Source organism: Lactuca sativa, chromosome 3, assembly GCF_002870075.4.
Source record: "Lactuca sativa cultivar Salinas chromosome 3, Lsat_Salinas_v11, whole genome shotgun sequence".
NCBI lineage: Eukaryota > Viridiplantae > Streptophyta > Magnoliopsida > Asterales > Asteraceae > Lactuca > Lactuca sativa.
This window is the reverse complement of record NC_056625.2, coordinates 224,949,371-224,969,768: the sequence shown is the minus strand read 5'-3', so window position 1 is coordinate 224,969,768 and position 20,398 is coordinate 224,949,371.

The window sequence follows — 20,398 nt, the reverse complement described above, 5'->3', positions numbered from 1 at the left end:
AATGGAGCTGTGTCACACCCCAAAACCAAGAACGGTGGAAACGTTCTGGGGCGAAGGACGTCATCTAAAGTATCACAACACAGTAAATGTAAATAAGCAAACAACATCATCCATTGCATTAAATATATAATTTTAATACAAGTGTGTTCAGTACAGTTTTAGACACCAAAAATATAATGTAAATCAAAATAATATGAGATGAGTCTTGAATGCGCTTCATCTTCTCAAAAGCTGGCATCGGATGGCATCTCCCACCAGACCACATCCAAATCGAGGAAAAGGAAATAGGGCGGATGGCATTCCTAAGCCCTTTAAACATTATTTATACATCTATACATATATGGGCATGCAATTTATAAGAAGTAAATGCATAGTTTTTATAAGACATTTGTAACATAAATATTATTTCAAGAAAAGATCGACTTAATATCAATCTATAAAAAAACAATTTGAAGGCATAAGTTTGATAAAACATTTTAAATATAAGGAACATTTGTTTGAATCACAGTTGTAAATAAGTTTGAAGAGTAAAAGGGTTTGTAAAACATTTGGAAGTAAAACAGTTTGATAAACAGTTTGAACAGTGATAAAATCATTGGTTTCTTAGTTATTAATCACATGTGATTAATGCAATCACATGTGATTGAAGCAATAACTATAAGTATTTAACTTGTATCCCCCCCCATAAAGTATTTAAAATATTTAAAATCATTTCAAAGGTTGATTAAAGGGGTATGAACTCACTTGTGGTGAGCTGTTTGAATTACAGTGTCGGATACCGTGCTAGGTGGCAAACGGAGACTGGTTTACACACACGAGCCTAGTTATCATATAATAAGCATATATATAACTAATTAGCCAAGTAATAACTTAATAAAATAAGTTGGGACACTTAGGAACATGAAAACACTTTGCATAAATGTTATAGGTCCTAAGGGTTGCATCTAAGTCGATACAGGACAAGGCAAAGGGGTTTGAAGCACCAAATGACCTTGTATAATAGTTTACCACCCAACAAACCCCACCTTTGGAGTTTACGGCCGTGAACCCATGAGTTTACGGCCGTGAACTCCTCACTTGGTGGTTTTGGGTGTTTTGAAGTGCTATATTAATCCTAGATTTAGCCTAGCATTGTTGGAATAATCCTTGAAGTAGTTTAAGGCCCTAGAATGCTCCATAGAGGAGTTTACGGCCTAAAGACCATATCTTCTAGAGTTTACGGCCATAAACTCCTATGGGGTGTTGGTTTTTAATTCTTTAAAGTCACTTGCACATGTAGGATAGCTTCTATGTTTTTATCTAAGGCTAAAGGGGACATTAGGCACACATTTGTGCCTTTACTTGGAGTTTACGGCCCAAGTGATGTTCCTTGGTCGTAAACTCCCTTTAAGGGATGATTTTGATGTCATTTACTCCCCATTCAAGTCCTATGTATTCAAGGGTAATTGTCTCAAAGCCTTAGGGGTGATTTAGGGCACTTATAGCCCTTAAAAAGGGGTTTACGGCCCAAGAGATATCCTTGGCCGTAAGCTCCTAAAACTTTATGATTTTGAAGTGTTTTGGTGTCCAAATTAGCTACAAGCATTAGAGGGTAAATGCCTTAAGCCTTAGGGTGTGATTTAGGCTCACTTTGGCCCTTGGAAATGGTGTTTACGGTCCAAGAACTCTTGGGCCGTAAACTCCAAAAGCCTTAAGATCTTTTGTTTTCTAGCCTCTAATGTTTATACATTAAGTCCTTAACTAGTTGTCTAACAAGGAAACGGGACTAGGTAGCCTTAAAGCTCCATTTTGGAGTTTACTCCCCAAGAACGTTCTTGGGCGGTAAACTCCCGGATCTTGCATTTTAGACATGTAATCTATGTTATAAAGCATAAAACAAGTAATAAAACACATCTAGGAAAGTAGACTCACAATCTGGGATGAAAACCCGAAGATCCGTCAGAGAGAAAATGGCTTTTCTCTAGTTGGAATTGTGAATAATGAATTAATTTAATTCAGAATCTATTTATAGTCCTGAAATATTTGGCAGAAAATATTTTTATTTCGGAGCTTGGACTATGACATTATGAAACTTGGAATGTTCAAGTTTCACAATTCCAGGAGCATCCACTCTCCTGATATCTCCTGAAACGTAAACCCTAACGTACACAAACTTGTTCGGAAAAGTCTGAAAATCACTAAAACTGGACTGGCTTCTATGAATAGATATTGTTCGTACAAATGGAAATTTCGGGTTGTCACATCATCCCCCCGTTAGAAGGAATTTCGTCCTGAAATTAGAATTTAAGCAAATAAGAAGTTACAAATAATTAAGCGAAAAGATGAGGGTATTTCTGTTTCATCTGATCCTCGCGTTCCCAAGTGAATTCCGGTCCTCGCTTGGCATTCCAGCGAACCTTCACGATAGGGATACGGCTTTGCTTTGTCTGCTTGACCTCACGGTCCATGATCTCTACAGGTTCTTCCACGAAGTTGAGGCTCTTGTTGATCTCGATCTCGTCAAGTGGGATTACAAGAGTCTCGTCGGACAGACACTTTTTCAAGTTAGATACGTGGAATGTAGAATGTACGTTACGAAGTGTGTCGGGTAGGTCGAGTTTGTAAGCTACGGGGCCGACTCTTGCAAGAATCTCGAATGGCCCTATGTACCTCGGATTAAGCTTCCCATGCTTGCCGAAGCGTATCAAGCCCTTCCAGGGTGAGACTTTGAGAAGGACTCGGTCTCCCACCTGAAATTCCAAAGGTTTTCTTCGTTTATCAGCGTAGCTCTTCTGTCGGTCTCTAGAGGCTTTCAATCGTTCACGGATCTGAACGATTTTCTCTGTCATTTCCCGAATGATCTCCGGACGGTGAGAGTACTGTCGGAAGCTTGTCCCCTGGCTAACTGGGTATCACCCACCTCAGCCCAGCACAGAGGGGATCTGCACTTTCGGCCGTAGAGAGCTTCAAATGGAGCGGCCTTGATGCTCGTGTGATAACTGTTATTATAAGAAAATTCGACAAGGGGTAAATGAGTATCCCATGCCTTCCCAAAATCAATCACGCAGGCTCGCAACATATCTTCCAGTGTTTGGATGGTCCTCTCACTCTGTCCGTCAGTCTGAGGATGGTAGGTTGTGCTCATGTCCAGCCTTGTTCCTAGGGAATGTTGTAGTGATTGCCAAAATCTTGAGGTGAACCTACTATCTCTATCGGAGATAATGGACATAGGTACACCATGTAGCCGTACGATTTCCCTAATGTATGTTCTCGTAAGTTTCTCCATCTTTTCAGTTTCTTTGATAAGCAGGAAGTGTGCAGACTTGGTCAATCTATCGACGATGACCCATATGGTGTCAAGTCCACCCGTTTTCTTGGGCAACTTGGTTATGAAATCCATAGTGATCCACTCCCACTTCCATTCCGGGATCTCTGGTTGTTGCAATAAACCAGAGGGCTTCTGGTACTTGACCTTAACCTTTGCGCAAGTAAGGCATTTACTTACGAAGGTAGCAATCTCTGCTTTCATATTAGGCCACCAGTACAGCCTTTTAAGATCCAGATACATCTTATCTGCACCTGGGTGGACAGAATACCGAGTGTTGTGCGCCTCGGTCGTGACCAAGTCTCGGAAACCACCGTGTTTCGATGTCTAGATCCGGTTCATGAAATATAAGGCTCCGTCACCCTTGGCTTCTAAATTATTGTCCATTCCTCTAAAGGATTCACTCGTCGCATTTTCAGGTTTCATGGCTTCAATTTGGGCCGCCTGAATTTGCTTAGACAAGTGTGAATGGATGGTTATTGACAATGACTTGACTTTGCGGACAAAATATTCTTTCCGACTTAGGGCGTCTGCTACTACGTTGGCTTTACCCGGATGATAACGAATATCGCATTCGTAGTCACTGAGTAGCTCAACCCACCGTCGTTGTCTCATGTTGAGCTCCTTTTGGTCGAAAATGTGTTGTAAACTCTTGTGGTCGGTAAAGATAGTGCTCTTCGTTCCATACAAGTAATGTCTCTAGATCTTCAGAGCAAACACTACTGCTCCTAGTTCAAGATCGTGTGTCGTGTAGTTAACCTCGTGTGTCTTCAACTGTCTCGAGGCGTAGGCAATGACCTTTCCTCGCTGCATCAGAACACATCCGAGTCCTTGATTTGATGCATCACAATAGACTACGAAGTCTTCTATTCCTTCAGGAAGGGATAGTATTGGCGCGGTGCACAAGGCTCGTTTGAGCGTTTGGAACGCTCTTTCTTGTTTCTCTTCCCAGTCAAAGGCCACGCCTTTCTGGGTCAGGGTCGTGAGAGGTTTCGCTATTCGAGAGAAGTTCTGAATGAACCTGCGGTAGTAGCCAGCGAGACCTAGAAATTGGCGAATTTCAGTAGGCGTCTTTGGCGCTAACCAGTTCTCAATGGCTTTTATTTTGGATGGGTCCACGTGGATTCCCTCTTCGCTTACCACGTGTCCAAAGAATTCGACTCTTCGGATCCAAAATTCACATTTCGAGAACTTCGCATAAAGTTTCTCTTTTCGTAACGTCTCTAGAACTTCTTGCAGGTGATCGTCGTGCTCTTTCTTACTTCGGGAATAGATCAGGATGTCGTCAATGAAAACGATGACAAACTGATCCAAGTAAGGCTAGCATACCCTATTCATCAGATCCATGAAGACTGCGGGCGCATTGGTCAATCCGAATGGCATCACAACGAACTCGTAGTGTCCGTAACGAGTTCGGAAGGCTGTCTTTGGCACATCCTCCTCTTGCACTCGTAACTGGTGATATCCGGATCTCAGATCAATCTTAGAAAAATAGTTCGCCCCTTGCAGTTGGTCAAATTAATCGTCTATACGAGGCAGAGGGTAACGATTTTTGACCGCCAGTTTGTTGAGTTCTCTGTAGTCAATACACATACGGAATGATCTGTCTTTCTTCTTAACGAACAAGACCGGTGCTCCCCAAGGTGAGAAACTCGGTCTTATAAAGCCCTTGCTGAGCAGTTCGTTAAGTTGACCAGAGAGTTCCTGCATCTCAGCTGGTGCTAAGCGGTAGGGCGACTTGGCTACTGGGGTAGCTCCTGGGACTAAGTCGATTCTGAACTCGACCTGTCGTTGCGGAGGTAACCCGGGTAGTTCTTCTGGGAAAATGTCGGGGAAGTCGCTCACTACTGGGATGTTCTTTAGTTCTTTCGTTTCGAGGCTCGTGTCGACGATGTGAGCAAGGAATGCATGGTATTCCTTACGCAGATACTTCTGTGCTTGAATACATGATATAATTCGAAGACTTGCGCCGGGTTTGTCGCCGTAGACTATAAGAGTTTCGTTAGACGGAAGATTTAGACGGACTGCTTTATCGAAGCACATGATGTCGGCGCGTTGAAGGCTTAACCAATCCATGTCAATGATAATGTCGAAACTTTTTATTGAGACTGGCATGAGGTCGATTGGGAATGAATGGTTATCTAGAGTTAGGGTACAACCTAAGTATATGCTACTCGTACTTTTAGTTTTTCCATTAGCCATTTCTACTGCGAATAGTTCTTTGAGTGCGTGCGGTGTTTGATTAAGCATGCAAGCAAATTTATGGTTTACGAAGCTTCGCTCCGCTCCACTATCGAACAGAATGCATGCATAGGAGTTATCGAGGAGGAACGTACCAGTCACCACGGTTGGGTCAGCAACTGCTTCCCCGTGGCCTATAGCTAGTACCCTTCCTGCTCCACCAACATTCTTTGCTTTGGGGCATTCCCTCTTATAGTGGCCTGCTTCGCCACATCCATAGCAATTTGGGCTCGCGCCAGAGCCAGGGACTTGGTTGATAGGTTGTGCCGGGAACTTACAGAAACGGACGGTGTGTCCTTTTCTGTTGCAGTTTGAGCACTGCAATTCACGGTAGGGGCCGTTGTGGTGGTAGTTGCATTTGTTGCACTTGGGCAAACTTCCAACATACCGACTCACCGGGGCAGTAGTAGCAGCAGTAGGGGTTATTGGTGCATGCATTGCCACAATTTGCTGCTTTTTGGCAGCCTGTTGCTTCTTCTTTTCACCCCAGAATTTCCTCTTAGTATCAGCGGGTTTGGAGGGTTCCTGGATGGCTAGAGTGGTTGTGGTTGCAGGGGTCTTGACTCCATGGTCAATGAGTCGCTGTGCCAATCGTTTGGCACTGTCGAAGGTAGCGGGGTTTGATGCTAGAACATTCCCCTGATACGGAGGCACTAGCCCCCATATGTACCGTTCGATCTTCTTCCCCTCAGTGGGAACCATATTGGGGCAGAGGGCCACCAGTTCGCTAAATCGGGCAGTATAAGCGATCACATTGGTGCCCTTCATGGTCAGGTTCCAGAGTTCATGTTCCAGTTTCTGGACTACGCCCCTTGGGCAGTATTCCTCCATCATGAGGTCTTTCATCGTCTCCTAGCCTATGTCGTTGGCTACGACGAGAGTTAGTGCCTTAACATGGCCGTTCCACCATGTCAGGGCCTTTCCTTCGAAGGTGCATGCGGCGTATTTGACTTTACTTGCCGCAGGGCATGAACAGATTTCGAAGACTGATTCAGTCTTCTCGAGCCATTGCGAGAGGGCAATGACTCCACCGGTGCCATAGAAAGGCTTCGGTTTGCAATTTGTGAAATCCTTGTATGAGCACTCTCTCGAGCGCATAGGGGTTTCAACCGGGGTTGATTCCACAGGGGTTCCACCTCTGCTGGCATCAGTTGAATGATACTAAGCCATGGCAGTTGCCACTGCTGCAGCTACAGTAGCATTCAGGGCTATAGTATCGATGACCGGAGGCGGAGGAGGTGGTGGAGGTGCAGGGTTATTCCTGGGAGATTTGCGACGAGGCATCTTTCAGCTATAAGTTTATAAAGATAGGAAAGATGGTAAGAATCAATTTGTAAGCAACGTGAGAGTGACACATGGACTAACTAACCATAGCCCAATAGTTGAATGAGTTTTAGAAATCACAACAAAGAATATTAGTAGGAAAGCACAAGTGTACAAATTCTTCCCACAGATTAGATAGATTTCAACACTACTGGTATTACTGATGTTAATAGGTTCAGGGAAAATCGACCTAACAGTAGGTCTTACATCATACCAAACAGATAGTTTGACAGTTCTTAGATTCCTAATTAGAGTACTGAAAGTTAGGAATATTTTACAGACAAGTGCTACTTAGAGCACAGATGTTAAAGGCTATTCCTTAACCAAAAGACAGAGATGTACTAGACATCATCTAACGGCGATGGGAATTCCCCGGGCGAGCCCTGAGGTCGGACACTTGACGAAACACCTCTTGAAGGTGTTGATCCTGAGCCCGCTGACGAGCTCGAAGTTCTAAGATTTCAGCTCGTGAGGCAGCCAGCTGCTGCTGCAGAGTTTCATTAGATCTCCGGGTCCGTTCCATGTCTTCTTCAAGACGGCGGATGCGGACTGTGTTGACACCAGAGTTGGCATCAATCTCCATGACCCGGTCGATGGCTGCTCGACCTTGCTCAACATTACGAGCTATTCTGCGGATAATGACAGGCAGCGCTCGATCAGCAGAGCCACCATCGCTGACGTTGTAAAAACTTCGGTCCCCAAAGTATGGTAAGGGTTAACCCTGATCATCGCTCCAGCGATTCAAGTTGTTTGCCCACATGGGTGTAGGACCTGGAAAAGCTGGTCGAGGGTTGTTGTTCGGGGCTTGACCTACAAGCGGTAGGTTGTTGACTTTAGGCTCGGAGTCGGATCCATCAGAAAAGCCTTCTGCGAGGTGATCATCCAAAGGGATTGGATGCTCATCTTCGGGCTCTTCATCGATCCACCCGGCATTGTCTTCATTTGGAAAGTACGGGTCGCCGTCATGGAATCCAGCCATTTAAATCTACGCGAGAAGAGAGGTATAAGAATATAGTATACGTGTAACTAGTAGTACAAAATACACCTATTGTATTTTAAGTTTAAGTTCTACTGATCTTCTTGTGGTATTGTTGGTAAGTTTTTTAGACTTGTTAACATATCACAACCATTCTAGGGCATATGCTAATCACTCCTAGGACCAGCATAGTTGATCAGGCTATGCCATTCCCAGGACTGACCGTACATCCCCGAGCTCACTTGTGATATTTAACAATCATAATACTTTTGTTCGTGTCATTGTGACACTGATTTTAGTATGAATGCAGACTAGTATACTTAATTAAATATGTTATTATTTAAAGTATGGACTCTGGGTCAGAGTGTTTTAATCCCTTTTGGGTTTATAGTTTAGTATATCTTTTATGGGTTGATATACTTGATTCACTATAAACAATGCTCTGATACCAATCTGTCACACCCCAAAACCAAGAACGGCGGAAACGTTCTGGGGCAGAGGACGTCATGTAAAGTATCACAACATAGTAAATGTAAATAAGCAAACAACATCATCCATTGCATTAAATATATAATTTTAATACAAGTGTGTTCAGTACAGTTTTAGACACCAAAAATATAATGTAAATCAAAATAATATGAGATGAGTCTTGAATGCGCTTCATCTTCTCAAAAGCTGGCATATGTACCTGTCTACTGATGACCTGAGAATACAAGTTATTTTGAAAGAGTTTATCAGCATTAAGCTGGTGAGTTCATAAGTATTTTAGTGTCGGTGTTTGTTATCAAAATCGTTTGAACGTGTCTCAAGTATAAGTTCGTAAAATGTATATAAGTGTTTGTAAAAGTTTGAATCCCTCAGAAAAACCTATATTTTCTATTAAAGTAGCCTTCTACCAAGGCTCAACTGTTTTGTATGCTCGTTTGTTGTAAAAGTGTGTAATTTACCAAATGTAACTATCATTTAATAAAATATAGTTTGTACATTTAATGTTTAAGTGAGGTTATCACTAAAAATATGTAATGGGTAAATCAATGTAGTACTGTAGTTTTGTTTTATAGGAACTACTGTTGTACTAACTACCTTAAACCAGATTTATATTAAGGTATAATGTGATAATTGCACCATACTATCGACTGGTAACAACGACATACGAATGGTCGTAATAACGGAATGACGTTTGGCACCCGCAGACCTGCAGGTCCCGCTGTAGCTAGCAGCAAGGTGTAGGATAGTCAATCCAGTATAGATCTATACGCAAACTCACACTCTCCCTCCAAGAGAATTCTGTCTACAACTCGGGACATGACATTTAAGGCATGTTCCGATACCGTGGCTCACAATTGTTAACGTATTCTCGTATATGTAATGTAATGCTTCTAGTTCTAGTATAGTTGTATATGTTCTCCTCCTAGTATAGTTGTATATGTTCTCGTAGTATAGTTGTATATGTTCTCATAGTATAGTTGTATATGTTCTCATAGTATAGTTGTATATGTATGATCCTGTGTTACCCCGATGGTAACGAACTAATGATGTGTCTATTACGTATGAATATGGGAGTACTTTTATGTCTATATATGTATATTTGATATATAATTAATATTGAAACGACCTTCGGATGGTCACCCGAAATCCCACCAGACCACATCCAAATCGAGGAAAAGGAAATAGGGCGGATGGCATTCCTAAGCCCTTTAAACATTATTTATACATCTATACATATATGGGCATGCAATTTATAAGATGTAAATGCATAGTTTTTATAAGACATTTGGAACATAAATATTATTTCAAGAAAAGATCGACTTAATGTCAATCTATAAAAAAACAATTTGAAGGCATAAGTTTGATAAAACATTTTAAATATAAGGAACATTTGTTTGAATCATGGTTGTAAATAAGTTTGAAGAGTAAAAGGGCTTGTAAAACATTTGGAAGTAAAACAGTTTGATAAACAGTTTGAACAGTGATAAAATCATTGGTTTCTTAGTTATTAATCACATGTGATTAATGCAATCACATGTGATTAATGCAATCACATGTGATTGAAGCAATAACTATAAGTATTTAACTTGTATCCCCCCCATAAAGTATTTAAAACATTTAAAATCATTTCAAAGGTTGATTAAAGGGGTATGAACTCACTTGTGGTGAGCTGTTTGAATTACAGTGTCGGATACCGTGCTAGGTGGCAAACGGAGACTGCTTTACACGTACGAGCCTAGTTATCATATAATAAGCATATATATAACTAATTAGCCAAGTAATAACTTAATAAAATAAGTTGGGACACTTAGGAACATGAAAACACTTTGCATAAATGTTATAGGTCATAAGGGTTGCATCTAAGTCGATACGGGACAAGGCAAAGGGGTTTGAAGCACCAAATGACCTTGTATAATAGTTTACCACCCAACAAACCCCACCTTTGGAGTTTACTCCCGTGAACCCATGAGTTTACGGCCATGAACTCCTCACTTGGTGGTTTTGGGTGTTTTGAAGTGCTATATTAATCCTAGATTTAGCCTAGCATTGTTGGAATAATCCTTGAAGTAGTTTAAGGCCCTAGAATGCTCCATAGAGGAGTTTACGGCCTAAAGACCATATCCCCTAGATTTTACGACCGTAAACTCCTATGGGGTGTTGGTTTTTAATTCTTTTAAGTCACTTGCACATGTAGGATAGCTTCTATGTTTTTATCTAAGGCTAAAGGGGACATTAGGCACATATTTGTGCCTTTACTTGGAGTTTACGGCCCAACTGATGTTCCTTGGCCGTAAACTTTCTTTAAGGGATGATTTTGATGTCATTTACTCCCCATTCAAGTCCTATGTATTCAAGGGTAATTGTCTCAAAGCCTTAGGGGTGATTTAGGGCACTTATAGCCCTTAAAAAGGGGTTTACGGCCCAAGAGATATCCTTGGCCGTAAACTCCTAAAACTTTATGATTTTGAAGTGTTTTGGTGTCCAAATTAGCTACAAGCATTAGAGGGTAAATGCCTTAAGCCTTAGGGTGCGATTTAGGCTCACTTTGGCCCTTGGAAATGGTGTTTACGGTCCAAGAACTCTTGGGCCGTAAACTCCAAAAGCCTTATGATCTTTTGTTTTCTAGCCTCTAATGTTTATACATTAAGTCCTTAACTAGTTGTCTAACAAGGAAACTGGACTAGGTAGCCTTAAAGCTCCATTTTGGAGTTTACTCCCCAAGAACGTTCTTGGGCGGTAAACTCCCGGATCTTGCATTTTAGACATGTAATCTATGTTATAAAGCATAAAACAAGTAATAAAACACATCTAGGAAAGTAGACTCACAATCTGGGATGAAAACCCGAAGATCCGTCAGAGAGAAAATGGCTTTTCTCTAGTTGGAATTGTGAATAATGAATTAATTTAATTCAGAATCTATTTATAGTCCTGAAATATTTGGCAGAAAATATTTTTATTCCGGAGCTTGGACTATGACATTATGAAACTTGGAATGTTCAAGTTTCACAATTCCAGGAGCATCCACTCTCCTGATATCTCCTGAAAAATAAACCCTAACGTACACAAACTTGTTCGGAAAAGTCTGAAAATCACTGAAACTGGACTGGCTTCTATTGAATAGATATTGTTCGTACAAATGGAAATTTCGGGTTGTCACAAGCTGCGTTTATGCTCGTGTGATAACAGTTGTTGTAGGAAAATTCGACGAGGGGTAAATGGTTATCCCAAGCTTTTCCAAAGTTAATCACACAGGCACGCAACATAACTTCTAAGGTCTGGATAGTTCTCTCACTTTGCCCGTCGGTCTGTGGATGGTAGGCTGTACTCACGTCCAGCCTAGTTCCTAGGGAACTTTGTAATGACTGCGAGAACCTCGAAGTGAATCTACTATCTCTGTCCGAGATGATAGATAAAGGAACACCGTGCAGCCTTACAATCTCCCTAATGTAAGTTCTGGTAAGTTTCTCCATCTTGTCTGTTTCTTTGATCGGCAGGAAGTGTGCAGACTTGGTCAGTCTATCGATGATGACCCATATGGAATCAAGTCCACCCGTCGTCTTGGGCAACTTGGTTATGAAGTCCATAGTGATCCGCTCCCACTTCCATTCTGGTATCTCCAGTTGTTGTGGGATACCGGAGGGTTTCTAGTATTCGACCTTGACCTTTGCGCAAGTAAGGCATTTACTCACGAAGGTAGCAATATCTGCTTTCATGTTAGGCCACCAGTATAACTTTTTAAGATCCATATACATCTTATCTGAACCCGGGTGGACGGAATAACGTGTGTTGTGAGCTTCCATCATGACCAAGTCTCTGAAGCCACCATGTTTCGGTGTCCAGATCCGATCCATGAGGTACAAGGCTCCGCCACCCTTGACTTCCAAGTTCTTATCCATTCCTCTAAGGGATTCACCAGCCATGTTTTCAGGTTTCAAAGCATCGAGTTGAGCCTCTTTAATTTGCGTGGACAAGTGTGAATGGATAGTTAGAGTCAAAGATTTGACCCTACGACCAGAATATTCTTTCCGACTTAGGGCGTCGACTACTACATTGGCTTTATCCGGATGATAATGAATTTCGCACTCGTAATCACTGAGTAGCTCTACCCACCGTCGTTGTCTCATGTTGAGCTCCTTCTGGTCGAAAATGTGTTGTAGACTCTTATGGTCTGTAAAGATCGTGCTTTTTATACCATATAGGTAGTGTTGCCAGATCTTCAGAGTTAACACAACTGCTCCTAGCTCAAGATCGTGGGTAGTGTAGTTAACCTCATGTGTCTTCAGCTGTCTCGAGGCATAGGCTATGACTTTACCTCGCTGCATCAGAACACATCCTAGCCCTTGATTTGATGCGTCACAATAAACCACGAAGTCTTCTATCCCTTCGGGGAGGGACAGTATTGGTGTGGTGCATAAGGCTCGCTTGAGCATTTAGAACGCTCTTTCTTGTTTCTCTTCCCAGTCAAAGGCTACGCCCTTCTAGGTCAGTGTTGTAAGAGGTTTTGCTATGCGGGAGAAGTTCTGAATGAACCTGCGATAGTAGTCAGGCAGACCTAGAAATTGACGAATTTTTTTAGGTGTCTTCGGTGCTGACCAGTTCTCGATGGCCTTAATTTTGGAAGGGTCCACATGTATTCCCTCTTCGCTAACAACATGGCCCAAAAATTTGACTTGCTGAATCCAAAATTCGCACTTGGAGAACTTCGCGTAGAGCTTCTCCGACCGCAATGTTTCTAAGATTTTACGGAGATGTTGACTATGCTCCTCCTTACTTTGAGAGTAGATGAGTATGTCATCAATGAAGACGATGGAGAACTGATCCAAGTAAGGACGACACACCCTATTCATCAGATCCATGAATACTGCGGGCGTGTTAGTTAATCCAAACGGCATCGCTACAAATTCATAGTGCCCATAACGAGTTCGGAAGGCTGTCTTGGGAACATCCTCCTCTAACACTCGTAGTTGGTGATATCCGGATCGTAGATCTATCTTCGAGAAGTAGTTGGCTCCTTGAAGTTGATCAAATAAATCGTCAATGCGGGGCAAAGGATAACGATTTTTAATGGTAAATTTGTTGAGTTCTCTATAGTCGATGCACATGCGAAACGATCCATCTTTCTTCTTGACGAACAAGACCGGTGCTCCCCATGGTGAGAAGCTTGATCGAATGAATCCCTTCTTGAGAAGTTCATTAAGTTGACTGGAAAGTTCCTGCATCTCGAACGGTGCCAGACGATAAGGAGATTTGGATACTGGGGTAGCTCCTGGCACTAAGTCGATTCTGAAATCGACTTGGCGTTGCGGTGGTAAACCGAGAAGTACTTCTGGGAAGATGTCGAGGAAGTCGCGTACTTCGGGGATGTCCTAAATGTTTTTCGTTTCTTGACTTGTATCAACGACGTGTGCAAGGAATGCATGGTACTCCTTTCGCAAGCACTTCTAAGCTTGAATGCACGAAATGATGCGAAGGCTCGTACTAGGTTTGTCGTCGTAGATAATTAAGGTTTCGTTGTTAGGAAGGTTAAGACGAACTGCTTTTTCAAAGCACATGATGTCGGCACGAAGAAGACTCAACCAATCCATACCGATGATAACGTCGAAACATTTAATTGAGACCGGCATGAGATCTATCTTGAAAGTATGGCTATCTAAAGTTAAGGTACAACCTACGTATATGCAGTTTGTACTCTTTGTTTTCCCGTTAGCCATTTCTACCGTGAATGAATTATTTAATGCGCATGGTTTTTGTTTAAGCAGGTGTGCAAATTTATGACTTACGAAACTTTTCTCTGCTCCACTATCGAATAATATGCAAGCATATGAGTTATCAAGGAGAAACGTACCAGTAACTATCATAGGATCAGCTACTGCTTCCTCGTGGCCTAGGGCCATAACTCTTCCTACCCCGCCAGTCACCCCCGCTTTAGGGCAGTTCCTCTTGTAGTGGCCCACCTCGCCACAACCGTAGCAAGTTTGGCCCATACCAGCATTAGGAACCTGGGCGGCCTGAGCTGTTGGAGCCTAGCAGAAACGGGTTGTGTGCCCCTTCCTGTTGCAATTAGAGCACTACATCTCCCTGCAAGGTCCGCGGTGGTGGAAGCTGCATTTGTTGCACTTCGGGAGAGATCCAACATAAGTTTTTGCTGGTAAGGGGTTCGTAGGGACAACGGGAGTAACTGTGGCATCATTGATTGCCACAAGTTGTTGTCTCTTGGAGGATTCTTGCGACGCCCCTCTTTTCCTCTTAGACCACCCTTTCTTGTTGTTGTTGTCCTTCGGTGGTACGGATGCAGGGATTGTTGGGTTCTGAGGTTTCATGTGATCTATGAGAGATTGTGCCAGTTCCTTGGCGCTATCGAAAGTAATAGGCCTGGATGCTAACACACTTGCCTGGATCTGGGGCGACAGTCCCCAGATATATCTCTTTATCTTCTTGCTCCCTTGAGCAACCATATCAGGGCATAGGTTTGCCAGATCACAGAACCTACTTGTGTAGGTTGTGATGTCGGATCCAACCATTTGTAGACCCCATAATTCCTGTTCGAGTTTCTCTACTTCACCTCGAGGACAGTACTCTTTCATCAGCATGTCCTTTAACTTTTCCCAGCTGATGGAATACGCCACCACCAAATTCAGGTAGTTAACATGGCCGTTCCACCATGCTCTGTTAGAGAAGGTACAAGCTGCAAACTTGACCTTGTTGCCCTCCTGGCAAGCACAGATTTCAAAGACGGATTCCATCTTTTCAATCCATTGTCTCAACACCATAACACCCTCAGTTCCATTAAAGCCGCAGGGTTTGGCGTTTGTGAAGTCCTCGTAGGTGCATTCCCGAGGGTGTCCATGGCTTTCGCCGTGGTTCGAGGGAGGTGCACCTGCTCCTGATCCACTAGGGGCAAGAGAGTTGATTGCTGACATAGCAGCTGCAACTGCTGCTGTGAAAGCTGCCTGGAACATATTGGCATCGAAAGGATTAGGTGGTTGAAGAGGTTCAGGTGGTGGTGGAGGTGGTGGTATCGGTGCTTCGTTGTTTGGGTTACGCCTTGTATTTCTATGTGGCGGCATCTTTAACTATACGTTTAAAAGATGACAACATGGATAAGAATAAATGAACAATGAATGTGTTTCATGGATTAACTCCCCATAGCCCAACAACAGAATGAATAGAATGACTAAATGCAGATGACAGCATTTGGATTATAATTTCCAGAAGATTAGATATCTGTCAATACTGGAATTACAGATGTAACAAGTTTGGGAAAAATGGCCTAGAAGTAGGCCTTACATCAACCAAGATGGAAAATTTTGACAGAATTAAGACTAGATCAAGACCTAACAGGTCTAAGATTTATAAAGACAGGAAATTAGACCAAAGTTTTACATAAACTAGGTTATATCCAAAAGATGAGTTGACGAGATTCTATCGGCGACGAGAACTGCTAGCATGAGTCCTTGATCCCGACAGTAGATGTTCAATTTCCCTTATACGCCTATCCGTCCTTGCTTGCTGAGCTCGAAGTTCTCTAACTTCAGCTCGAGTTTCAGCAAGTTCCCTCTGCAGATTTGCATTGCGGACCAGAGTCCTTTCATGACCAGACTCCAATTGGCAAATGTGGACAATGTTAACGCCAGAGTTGGCTTCAATCTCCACGACCCGGTCAATAGTTTCTTGACCCAGTATCGTGTTTCTAGAAATTCTGCGAACCATGAAGGGAAGGAACCTGTAAGCAGAACCTCCTTTAGTGAGGTTGTAGAAACTTCGGTATCCATTGTAGGGAATGGGTTGACCTTGTTTCTGACTCCATCTAGTCAAGTTAGTGGCCAATAGAGGTGTGGGTCCTTGAAACCCAGGACGGGGGTTCAGGTTTGGGTTTTGAGCATCCGGGGGTAGGTTGTTGACTTCAGGCTCCGAGTCAGAACCATCGGATAAGCCCTCAGCATGGTGATCATCCAAAGGGATTTGGTGATCATCTTCTGGTTCTACCTCTAGCCAACCAGCATTGCCTTGGTTTGGGAAGTACGGATCCCGTATGGTATTTCTTTATGGTTGTGTTGGTAAGTTTTTAGACTTGTTGCCATATCACAACCATTCTTGGGCATATGCTAATCACTCCTCGGACCAGCATAGTTGATCAGGTTATGCCATTCCCGAGACTGACCATATATCCCCAGGCTTACTTGTGATATTCAACAATCGTAATACTTTTGTTCTTATCATTGTGACACTCGTTTTAGTATGAATGCAGGCACGTATACTTTGTTAAATATTTTATTATTTAAAAGTATAACTCTTAGACAGATTGTTTTAATCCCATTGTATTTATAGTTAGTATATCTTTTATGGGTTGACATACTTTATTCACTATAAACAATGCTCTGATACCAATCTGTCACACCCCAAAACCACGAACGGCGGAAACGTTCAGGGGTGGAGGACGTCATGTACAGTATCACAACAATGTAAAATAGTAAACAAGCAACAACATCATCCATTGCATCATAAGTAAAGTTTTAATACATGTGTGTTCTTTCATTGTAATAAGACACCAAAAATATATAATCAAAATAAAAGACGAGACTTGTCTGCTCCGTCTTCTCAAAACTTGGCCACCATACCTGTCTACTGATGACCTGAGAATACAAGTTATTTTGAAAGAGAGTATCAGCTTTAAAGCTGGTGAATTCATAAGTATTTAAGTGTCATTGTCTTGCTTTGAAAAGCTATTTTAAAAGTCATGTAAACCTTTAAATGAAAATGTTGATATAAGTATCAAAAAGCCCTAGAAAATCCCTTATTTTCTATTATTATGAAATGTAGTCTTCAAACGAGACCCGAATGTTTTGTAAGTAAAATGATAGTTTTTCCTTCTATTGACTAGTACTAAAGTACTTAGTCTAACTCATCGTTTATGTGACATATCACAAAATAAAGTAAACAGGAAAATATACTCGTGTAAGTGTTGTCACTGGGTACTAGGACTAACACAACAACGCAATAAGCGAAATAGATAACCTAATGAACATCCAAAGATTGTCCAGAAAAGTATTAATGTAAGTGTTATCACTGGGCACTAGGAGTAACACAACATCGCAATAAGTGAAAGGTATAACCTAATGAACATCCGAAGATTGTCCACTTGTCCTTTGTAGCAGCAGCAGGTGGGTGGAGGGGTTAGCCCCTGATATCGATCTACCTAATATAAATAGTAACCTTATACCTCCGTAGATGGTCATCGACCACTGGTGCTAATCAGTGGGGTTTGGAATGGTTAGTCCTGCCGAGATATCCCATTGAACCGGGTAGGAAAGATAATTTACACAGAAAGTACTAAAAATCATCCTCGTAATTCTAAGTACAAGTATTCGGGTAAGTGAATACAGGATAATGCACCTATGTAACAGTGTTCATGTATGGTAAGTATATGTAAACATATTCATGTATCAGATAAGCATATGTATATGTACTCATGTATCAGGTAATGTACTGGTATAGACTCATGAATGAACTGACTCTTGTGTGATTCCTTGTAATAGGAATAATGTTTTATATCTTCAAATTATCCCTATGATAATTTACTGAAATGTAATTGGTTGATCAAGTAGTTTTGTACACTCTTACTACTCAAGGGTGTAGGAAACTAAATGAAAGATGTAAACTATAACATCAATACATATATAAGAATATAAGTGTATATGCATAGTTTAGTTCAAGAATGTAAAATGGTTTTGAAAGACATCCAAGGGTTTTGAACAAATATAAAAGTGACTTGATGTCATTTTGATAAACATTTCAAAGGTAATACATTTGATAACAAAGTATTTTAAAGATTGAATAAACATTTCATGTATCACATTTTGTAGTATGTGAAATCTGTTGAATGAAAACACAGTTATAAAATACATATAGATGATTTAATAACATGTTGTTTTCTACTTGTATCCCCCCCACCATTAAAGCATTGAAAATCATTTAAAACATTGATTAGGGGTATGAACTCACCTGTAGATGGTGGTTTGGATGAACTGGACGGTGTAGGATTGTTAGGTGTCAAGTGAGGACTTGTACACACACTACGATCGTTTTGGTATTAAAACTTGAAGATCCGAGAGAGAGAAAATGGCTTTTCTCTAGTTGGAAATGCGAATAATGAATGAATTTGTTTCAGATTTCTATTTATAGTCCTGAGATTTTTTTGGCAGAAAATATTTTTATTCCATAAATGATTTCTAATATAACAGAGTGTTGGAGTAACAGTGTTGCACTAAACCCTAGTGCATCCACTCTCCTGATATCTCCTACAGTGTAAACCCTGAATTACTCAAACTTGCACGAAAAAGTCTGAAAATTAAATGTGACTGCTATAACTTCTATTGAAGTGATATAGTTTGTACATAATGGAAATTTCGGGTTGTCACACATAGTGTGCAATGAAATATTTGTTTTGTAAGTCGATTGAGTTACTATTTCTTTGTCAAACGAAGTGTTCAAACTATACTCATTATAGTTCATCAAAAGTGTTGTGTGTGTTTGAATAAAACCTTGTTATGCAAGTCATTTTATTTCCATAAAATGACATTTGAAATAATGAGTTTAAACCATACACACCTTGCTCAGCATGTTACAAGGTGTGGATAACTCTTATACATGTACTCGACAGTTTTGTAAAAATATCAAGTTTAGGTTGAGTAAAACAGCCTGTAAACAGGGCACAACTTTGTTGTTGTACGTGGTCAAGTTAGGTTTCAAATATATTTTGGTGTTTTAAATTGTATTCTGTCACACCCCAAAACCGGAACGAAGAAAACGTTCTGGGGTGGATGACGTCATGTCAAGTATCACAACACATGCAGTATAGTAATCAAAGTACAAGAACCATTGCATTGATAGTAATAATTTTACATTGGTTACATGTTCTAGTAATATCGAAGTAATTACAGAACATAACATAGATGCAGCTCGATACTAGGCTGTCTCCACAAAAGCTCTTGTGATGTACCTGTCTATCGCTAACCTGAGAATACAAGTTATTTTGAACGCGAGTATCAACATTTTATAATGTTGGTGAGTCCATAAGTATTTAGTGTCATTTGTATAAATATGCATTTTTATTCAAAATAACTTTATGAAAAGTAGTAGTTTAGAATCTCCGGTGTATTAGCGTTCTTTCCAGAAAATCCTATATTTTCTAAATAAAAGCAGTCTTCTACCAAGACTCGACAGAGTTAGGTTTTAAAGAGTAATTTTCCCTTACATACTATCATTACCAAAATACGGTATTTCACTTTAAAGAAAGTAGGAGAATATCACTAGTAAAAAAATACTAGGGGAAAATAACATATGCCTCAGCAAAAATACTGCTGACTAAGGCAAAAGAAAACATAGACTCCAGGATAATATCAAATGAATGATACGCCTGGCTCAGTCTAACAAAAGGAACACAGACCCCAGACGGTATCAAATGAACGATACGGCTAGCAATGTCTAAAACAAAGAATACAGAGACCCCAGACAATATCAAATGAACGATATAGCTAGCAAGGTCTAAAACAAAGAAACACAAACCCCAGACAATATCAAATGAACGATACAGCTAGCAACGTCTAAAACAAAGAAACACAGACCCCAGACAGTATCAAATGAACGATACATCTAGCAAGGTCTAAAACAAATGGTAATCCTAAGTGGGTTGTTTCAAGAATACTGTGTTGATTCTCGTTACCTTATGGCCATGAATTATAAGATAAACATGGAAATACTCGTAACCATACTAATTGACACTAGAGTACTTGACGCCCTGCAAGCGTCGGAATGAATGTGACATTTGTCACCCCTTGGCTTGGTAGGCCGAGGATTGTAGCTAGCAGTCAATGTGTGGGAGTGTCAGTCCCGTATAGATCTATACACACAATGCCCGCTCTCCCTACAGGAGACTCTGGTTACCAATTTGACAGCGGGGAAATCCGTGTCCTGAAGATGTATCTCGTATTCTGAATTCTATTAGAGGGGCTAGAATAATGATATAGACTCACGAATGAACTGGCTCCTTTGGAATTCTCGTACTA